This window comes from Callospermophilus lateralis, chromosome 13, assembly GCF_048772815.1.
Source record: "Callospermophilus lateralis isolate mCalLat2 chromosome 13, mCalLat2.hap1, whole genome shotgun sequence".
NCBI classification, from domain to species: Eukaryota; Metazoa; Chordata; class Mammalia; order Rodentia; family Sciuridae; genus Callospermophilus; species Callospermophilus lateralis.
Genome location: NC_135317.1, coordinates 95,057,293 through 95,066,137, shown reverse-complemented (window position 1 = coordinate 95,066,137; position 8,845 = coordinate 95,057,293). Strand labels below are relative to the sequence as shown.

The 8,845-nt window shown below is 37.0% G+C and overlaps 1 pseudogene; it reads right to left on the bottom strand.

Moving 5' to 3' along the window:
* Positions 1-326: 326 nt before the first annotated feature.
* Positions 327-944, bottom strand: LOC143412137 (cell division control protein 42 homolog pseudogene; annotated as a pseudogene).
* Positions 945-8,845: the final 7,901 nt, after the last annotated feature.

Below are 8,845 nucleotides of genomic sequence, written 5' to 3'. Positions count from 1 at the left end.
TTAAGTATGCGAACATCCAGTCTCAGCACCCTTGAAAAGATTGGCTTGGCTCCATTTTGTTTTCTTTCTTCTTTTGTCAGAGACTAGTTTTCTATGTTTATTTGGGTCTATTTATGGACTCTGTTCTGTTTTATTGATATGTCTGTTCTCTCACCAATACCTCAATGTCTTGATTACTGTAGCTTTAGAGTGAATTTTCTGTGTGTGAGTGTGAGTAGACAACCATTTAATTCACACATGAGTGAGTAAACTGAGGCCTACAGAGGTGCAGCCCCAGTTAGAATCTGGGCTTCCAACTCCCACTGCAGGGCCTTTCCCGCTGTGCCTTAGGAGAAGTGAAGGGCTAAGTACCTAAAGCAGGCTAAAAAGTAAGATGTGGAGGGAATGACTTCAGGCTGATTGTAAAGAATTTTCACTTGTTTAGTCCATGTGTGGCTCTGCTTTGGCTCTGGAGGCTCCAGAACAGTCAATATTTCTTTGACACCTGCAGTCCTTAGGCCTGCTGGTGTGGGAGCAGAACACTCCAGATGCTTGACAGCCTGCAGGTCACTGGCCAGCTTGGCAGCAGACTATCTGGAGCAATAGTCTTCTGCTTGTTCTTGGTAAGTTTCTCAGTGGCAGAGGGAAAATCAATTTGGGTCCCAAGAATCAAGGAAGGCATCTTGGGACAGTGGTGAGTTGTCTCAGGCACCCACTTTTCTTTCACATTTTCAAATGAGGGTGGAGAGACCACTGAAAAGCAGACTAGAAATAGATCTGTTTGTGGATAACTCAGCCATCATAATCTGTCATCTTGTGCTACAGTATCAGAAAGCCCAAGTGTATGGCTTCCTACCAACCATAACTGTGACTGCCTGGTTGTCAAAAATAGTAAATATTTGGGCCAGGAGACATGTTTTACCAGCAGCATCACCCCCCACAACAATGCACTTAATTGTCGGCATTTCTGAAATCGTTCTGTATTCATTTCAAATATTTTCAATTTAATGTTGACCTCAGCTTTCCACTGAAGGATTGGCAGCATTTTGTAGTAAGTCTTGAAGTTGACCAGTGGCAGTCCTCTGACTGTGTGTTCTCCTTCAATAATGAGTTGGCTACTCTGTTTTCTGCCTTTCCATATAAGTTTTTGAACCAGTTTATCAATATCCATTTTGGGATTTTGATTGGGATTTCATTCAGACTGTAGATCAAGTTGGAAGAACTGACATCTGGCCATATTGAACCTTCCTATTCATGAACATGTGATGTCTTACTCTTCCTTTAGTTCTTCTTTGATATCAGAAGTTTAGGGTGGTTTGCTTTGTTTTGTTTTTGACCCTTGATTAATATAAATGTTCCTATTATGTAGTGTGTTATCTGAAGTTCTTGAGGGGGTGTCTAACTTTGTCTTCTTTTATTTCTACCTATTTTTTCTCAGATGAGTTATGTCTTTGGCTTGTAGTAGGCTGCCCTGGGAGATCCTGTATTCCTGAACCGGGGGCATGTCTCTACAGCAGTTTCTCAGTCTTTGCTGCACTTCAGAAGGACTAATGAGTCTGAAAATCAGGAGGGCAGATTGACTCCAGACCAGTTAACTCAGATCCTCTGCACATGGGAGCAAGGCAACAGTGTTTATAAACCCTATACTCAAATTTGAGAATCACTGCTCTAGAGAAAATTTACTTTTGATTTTTATAGACATTTTGAATGTGTTTCTGGTCCATTCTAATGTTAGTTTCTCAGATATGGGTTCTTAATACGGGTAATATAAACTTGAACCCTATGTTTGGGGAATCTTCTTTTCTCTACCACCAAGTATGTAGGCTGATTGACAAGATTCCTTGTTATCTCTTCATTGAGAGAGTAGGCCTTTAGGTGTAAGAAGGGTAGAGAGGGGCTCTGTTCCATTTTATTTCATTGAACAAATTCAAGACTTTATCATCTATTTCCATATGTCTGTGAAAACCTAAATTCCTTCATGTATATGAAACATATGAAATTCATGATATGATTATACCTCAGTCCTTATTATGGGTATGAAAAATGGCCATAGTTCAGAAGCTCGTGATTGAATATGAGTTAGGCATTACTGAGTTTAATTGTCTACAAGTTAATGAATTTGAACTCATCCATGACTTTCATTATATCATTTAATAATATGCATTGTTTAGAGTATCCCCCACTTTGTAAGGAGAAGCTATATGTATTAGGTTTGTGGTTTTTTAAATAAAAACAAATATACATTGCATCATAATTTAACATTTGTACCCTTCCCTAGGCATTGAACTTTTCTCCTTGCTTGCATACACACACACCCAAATCCTCTAAGCTTACTAGTTAAGAATATCAACAAGGGCTGGGGTTGTGGCTCATTGGTAGAGCACTTACCTAGCATGTATAAGGCACTGAGTTCAATCCTCTGTACCACATAAAAATCAATAAACAAAATAAAGGTATTGTGTCCATCTACAACTAAAAAATTATTTTAAAAAAAGAATATCAACAAATACTCTCTGGTCAGCCTAAATATCAGTGTAAGTATGACATTTCTATATTTATGTTCTTCCCTGGTTTCTATTGTAGAATTTCCTTCCCTGAAAGCTCAGCTAAGCATTTAGAATCTTTGTTATATTTCATCCAACAAATCTAGGTTTTTCTATGTACTCAGAGCACAATGTTGTTGGATAGAAGCTTGCTATGATGCTAATATGTACTTTGTGGTCAGGGCCTGATCTTTGGGGTCATCCCCTATTCCTGATTTCTGCTTGAACCAAGTACATGCTTGCTCTCTGTAGACATGGTGCATTGTGTTTGCAAGTGTCCACTTGGCAGACAGGCTCCTGGAGTGTGTGTGTGTTCCTAGATTGTGCCTGGCCTGGTCTTGGCCTCATCTCAGTCCAGCTGGTCTATGTTACCAAGGTCCCAGCATGCTTTGAATTCCAGCCTACCTGAATTATGTCAGCCTCTATTCTGTTTTCATCTGTTTCCAAGTCTCTGTCCTCACTGACTTGCCAAACTCCAGTCTGGTTTCAGTTTATTTCCTGGACTCATCTTTTCACAAAGGACTCTATTCTGATTTAAGAGTTTGTAGGGCAGTTTATAGTAACGTGGGAATGAGTCCAATTTAGGATTCAGATTTCTAGGATGCCCAGATGGTCTTAGCAAAAAGCTTCTAACTTTCCGCTTCATTTAAAAACACTTATGAAGTATGTAAATCCCAAAGACTTTCTATTATGTGTGGATAACATTAGTACTTAGAAGATTAATTGAGGGTAAATGCTGAGTCACTCATTTTGTCAGGAGGAAGCAGTTTACAGTTGAGGATAACCTTTTGATTTCTTTTTATTTGCTTAATTAGTGAGTAATGATTTGTCTTTCTGTGTCCTAGTCCATGCAGCCCTTTCACTCTGAGACTTCCTAAGGAAACCGAATTTGGTGGAAAACATCCAGAGAACACTTGGAAGTTTTGATGGGTCATTTAGCCAGTTTGAACTCTTCTATCTCTTTTAGAAAGCCTTGATGAGATCCCTAATGAACCAATAATACACGCTTGTGTAAGGCAAGCGTGTTTCTTGTGTATTTCTCAGCGAGCAAACCTGGTTCTGTGCTAGTGGTGTTGGAATCTGGTTATGAACATGGCTTTGAGAATTAAGAAAGATATATGGTGACAAGAATGCACTACCGTGCAGTGAGTCCTTGGGAATGGTGGGTTGCGTGGTTCTTGCTGGTCAGCAGTCCAAGGGACTTTTTAATCTTTGATCTAGCAATTGCATCCTTTCACTCATTTTGTCCTTATTCGGATTTCTCTTCTTGCTTTCTCTCTTTTTTCTTGGCATCATCTTCAAAAGAAGTTAGGAGGCTGTCCCAGAAGTTGCCTTTGAAGGTTGTGGCAGTGTGTATACCTGTCAAAAAGAATCGGCCAAACCCTTTTGAAAGCTATTTTACACATCGAGCCCTGAGCCATCTCAGCTCTTCTGTTCTGATTTGATCATCCAGAAAGATCTGAAAGGAAACCACCAGAGCTAATTATAGAGCCCAGAGTGATTTTCAGATGCCTTTCCCCCTTCATTTACTCATACAGGGCATTCAGGAATTTTGCACTCTGGATAAAAGCAATTTATAATTTGATTGGACTGGGGAAGGTTAGAGTTTTGGGCTTTATTTTGAAAGCAAAACTCTAATTTTCTTAGGAGACTCTTCAGTTCTGTATGGTTTTCTTTCTACCTTCTTTCTCTTTGACCTCTTTCCTTCTTTTCCTTTCCCCCTCCCTTCCTTCCTTCTATTTTGGTAGCTTGAACATAACTAAACCTTTGGAAAATGGTCATTGTTGAAGGGAAAGTATTTCTATTATGAAAATGTAATTTAGAATAATGAAACTTTAGGTTTGGAATGAACCTTAATGTTCCTGTACTTAAATCATTTAACTAATGCTTGAGTCCCTTCAACTGTGTTCCTAGCCCAAGAGGGGACACCCAAGTTGCCTGTATTATGGGAAACTCCTTTGTCCTGAGATTGCCTGTTGCCATTCTCTGCTACTTAGCAACTGTTTATGTTGAGCAAAAATATACTTTCCTATAATGTCTATCCTCTGCATTTTCATTTCTTTGGTTGAATAATATTTTTCAGAGTTCAGGCTGAGATCCAGATTTGTGAGATAATTTTAACTGGATATGACTAACATTAAAAAAGATGAAAAAGAAGAAGAAGAAGAAGGAGAAGGAAAAGAAGAAAAGGAGGAAGAGGAGGAAGAGGGAGAAGAAAAAAGAGGAAGAAACACAATATAATGGGAATAGAATAGAATGTAAAATATCAGTATATTACGAGTAGTACAGTTTCATGAAACTTTTGTCTTGATTTTCCAGCAAAGTTATTAGATTATTTAGTGAACTACCTGGATCTCAGTGGTCAGTTTGGATGCTGCTGAGTGGAGTATGTCTGACTTCTGTGTGGGCATTGACTTAGTTGAACCATTTTCATACCCTATAAAGTTTTTTATAAGTTAAATTTTTCCATTTCCTTCCACTCATCTATTTGTTTCATGGTCTCACATCTTGCCATCGTGAATTCACCCCAGTGTACCTAGTTTATATGAAAAATTGGAACCTGAATCAAAAACAGTGTCTCTAGTTGTGTAAATTGAAACAGAGGCGAGCAAGATTATGCCATTCCTGATGAGCAGAATGCACTTCAGTGTATTTTAGTGCAGCCTGAGGTTATCTAAAATCTGAAGATACTGTGTATAATAGCAGCTAAATGCACAGATGAGGGAGTCTGACTTTGGGGGTCTGTCCATTCAGTTAGTGTAAACCAGAGAGTAAACTGAATAGTAATGGTGGGCAAGTTATTTAGCTTCTCTGTGCCTTAATTCCCTCATCTGTAATATAATAATATTTCATGATAGTTTGGATATTTCTTAATAGTTTTGGATATTTTACTACAAATGACAATATTTCATTCTTCTTTATGACAGAATAGTACTCTATTGTGTATGTGTATGAATCTATGCCATATTTTTTTATCCATTCATCTGTTGGTGGACACCTTGGCTGATGCCATATCTTACATATTGTGAAGAATTCTGCAATAAGCATTAACATGCAGGTATCTCTTGTGTATTTATTGACATCACTTGCTTTAGATATGTACTAAGGAGTGGGTTAGCTGGATCATAGCCATTCTAACTAGGGTGAGAGGGAATGTCATTGTAACTTTGATTTGTATTTCTTGATGCTTACTGACATTGAGCATTTTTAATATATTTATTGGTCATTTGAGAAATATCTATTTGGATCATTTGCCTACTTTAAAATGGAATTACTTTTTGTTGTTAAGTTTATATAAATATATATAAATAATATTCTGGATGTTAAATCTCTGACAGGTGAATAGCTGGATAATATTTTCTTCCATTGGTTTACCTCTGATACATCTTTGTTGATTTTTTGATGAGGGGGGTCCTGCATAATCCATCCTTTGGTGGGAACTGGGTATTGAAATCCTCCACTATTATTGCATTGGAGCTCTCTCCCTTTAGGTCTACTGGTGTTTGTTGTATAAACTGAGTACTCCAACATTAGGTGCATATAGATTTATAAGTGATACATCTTCTTGATGGATTAATCCTTTGATCATTGTATAGTGATTTTTAAAATATCTTTTCTTACTGTGTTTGTCTTACATTCTGTTTTACCATATATAAGCATAGGCACTCCTGCTTGCTTTAGGATTCCATTTTCTTGCAGTATCATTTTTCATCCTCTCACTTTCAGTCTATATGTGTCTTTCCTGGAGAGGTGAGTTTCTTGTAGATAACATATTGTTGGGTTTTGTTTTTTAATCCATTCAATCAGTCTTTATCATTTAATGGAGAATTAAAACCATTTATATTTAGAGTTATTATTGAATGCAATTGTGCCTATCATTTTATTGACTTTATTCATTTGATAGTCTTTGTTCATTTCTTCTTCTTTCATTCATCTTTGTGGTTTGATGGTTTACAATCTTGATAATGTTCAATTCTACTTCTCTTTCTTGTTCCTGATATTTTGGTGGAATTTACACTTTCACATGCTGTCACAATGGTAGTTATCTTTCTTCCACTTCAGGGAATAGGATTCCCTTATTCATTTTTTGTAAGACTGGTCTGATGGTCGTGAATTCCCTTAGTTATTGTTTATCTTGGAAGGTCTCTATTTCTTCTTCAGTTCTGAAGGATAGCCTGGATAGGTATAGTAATCTTAGCTGGCAGTTATTTCTTTCAGGACTTGAAATATATCATTTCCTACCCTCCTGGCCATGGGTCTCTGCTGAGAAATCTGCTATTTGTTTAATGGGGTTGCCCTAAAGTGTGAGTCGGTGTTTTTCTCTTGAAGATTTTAAAATTCCTTCTTTGGTTTATAATTTTGACAATTTCATTATAATATGTTGTAGTGAGGCTCTTTTCTGCCTAATTTACTTAGCATTCCATAGGTATTCTGTACCTGAGATGAGACAAAACACCATAGTGGAACGGTGTGGTGGAGGAAAGTAGCTCAGGATTTAACTATCAGGAAGTAGAGAGAGGGAGAGAGAGAACTTGTTTCACTAGGAACAAAATATATACCTCAAAGGCATACCCCCAATGACCCATACTGTCCAGTCATACCCTACCTGCCTACAGTTGCCACCCAGTTAATCCTTATCATCAAATTAATGTACTGATTAGTTAAAGGCTCTTATAACCAACCATTTCACTTCTAAATTCTCTTGCATTGTCTCACATATGAGCTTTTGGGGAATACCGCATATCTAAACCATAACAATGGGGCATATATTAGGCACTTAGTGAACTAATATGTTTTAAAAACATATTAAATTCTTAAAACATTGAACTCTTAACCAACTCAAATGTCTAGAACTTTTTGCATGTGCTACATTAGTGTGATCTTGTGTCCCTGTTTGCCCAGGGCAGCCCCAGTTTTCATTGATTGTCCTAGCACATTTAAAAGTGCCCCTTTTTATTCTCAAAGGCTCAGATAGAACTTCAGGTTTGATTATTCTAAACCATATTTTTGTGGTAAGAATTAATGTTTTCCTCAGTTGTATTCTATCCTAATTCAATCCACATCTTACTAAAGTATTTTTTTCAATTTTGGATGTACATGGAAAACCTTACTTTTTTTTTTCGTATTAAATTTTAACCTAAATTCTCTGCCCACCATCACATTTGCCCTCCTTGCCAGATGGCAGACCCAAGCTTCAAGTCCTTCAACAAGTCCTTTCTCTAAGGACTGACTTTCTTTTCTTTCTTTCTTTCTTTTCTTTTTTTTTTTAAATAGATTGCTTTGTGTCTTAATTTAAGCAAGCCAGGGTTACCAGAACAGGGCTTACAGAAAGCCCTTTAATGTTCATTTCCTTCTGAATTAATATGTATACATTAAAAAGTAGCATTTAATAATCATTTAACTGGTAATGAGTATGATGATCTTATTACTGAATGTGAATTAATTTCTCCTTCTTGTCCAAAGGCTGTTATCACAGGTGTATGTATGTTTGTATACCTATATATATTTTACATTCATAAGAATATGTAAATATACATATGAACACCTGTGATAATAGACTTATATATCTGTCATATTTTCTAGACTTAGTTTTTTTGTGAAAGAAGGATATTCATCCTTAGTGAATCAGCATGTGGCCCCATGCTTTTTTTAAGTGCCCACATATTTTAATGATCTGTTCTAGAATTTTACTATGGTCTAGTTTTTTGCATAATTGCTTTCTCTGTTGTTTTGAAAATCAGGACTTTCCTTCTTTTCCATAGGTTCCTCCCTTGTTTGCTAAGATTCCTTAACGATAATTGCCATTGGCTCAGTAATCTCATTTGCTGAGTTCTTTTCGTATTCTAGAAGGTAGTTTGGCCTGGTCAGGAGATGTAAGCTTCTTTAAAGAAGCTGTCTTAACATTTTCCCCAGCTTTGGCTTCGGTTACCTGTTATGAATATATTAACGAAGTTCTTCAGTTAAAATTGGAAATTTTACTAGTTGCTATTTATTTAGCTCTTACTATGTGCAGAGCACTCGTGTGACCATTTCACAGAGCTCCTCGGTCAAAGTTATACCACTCTGAGGTGGGGTATTCTCTCTGCTTCAGAGATGAGGAAAGCAGGGTCACAGGCACTGAGGGGTAGTGCTGGGGCTGGAACCCAGTTAAGATGTGATCTGAAGATGACTGGAGAGCAGCTTACCGCCAAATTATAATCTGAAGGTCCTTGATAAAATGGTCTTTGAACTGGAAGATTTTCTTCTGATGTGTTAAAATTAATCTTTCATATACAACAGTTCACAAATGACTCATATCCTTATTTAAAGTATTAATTATTTTA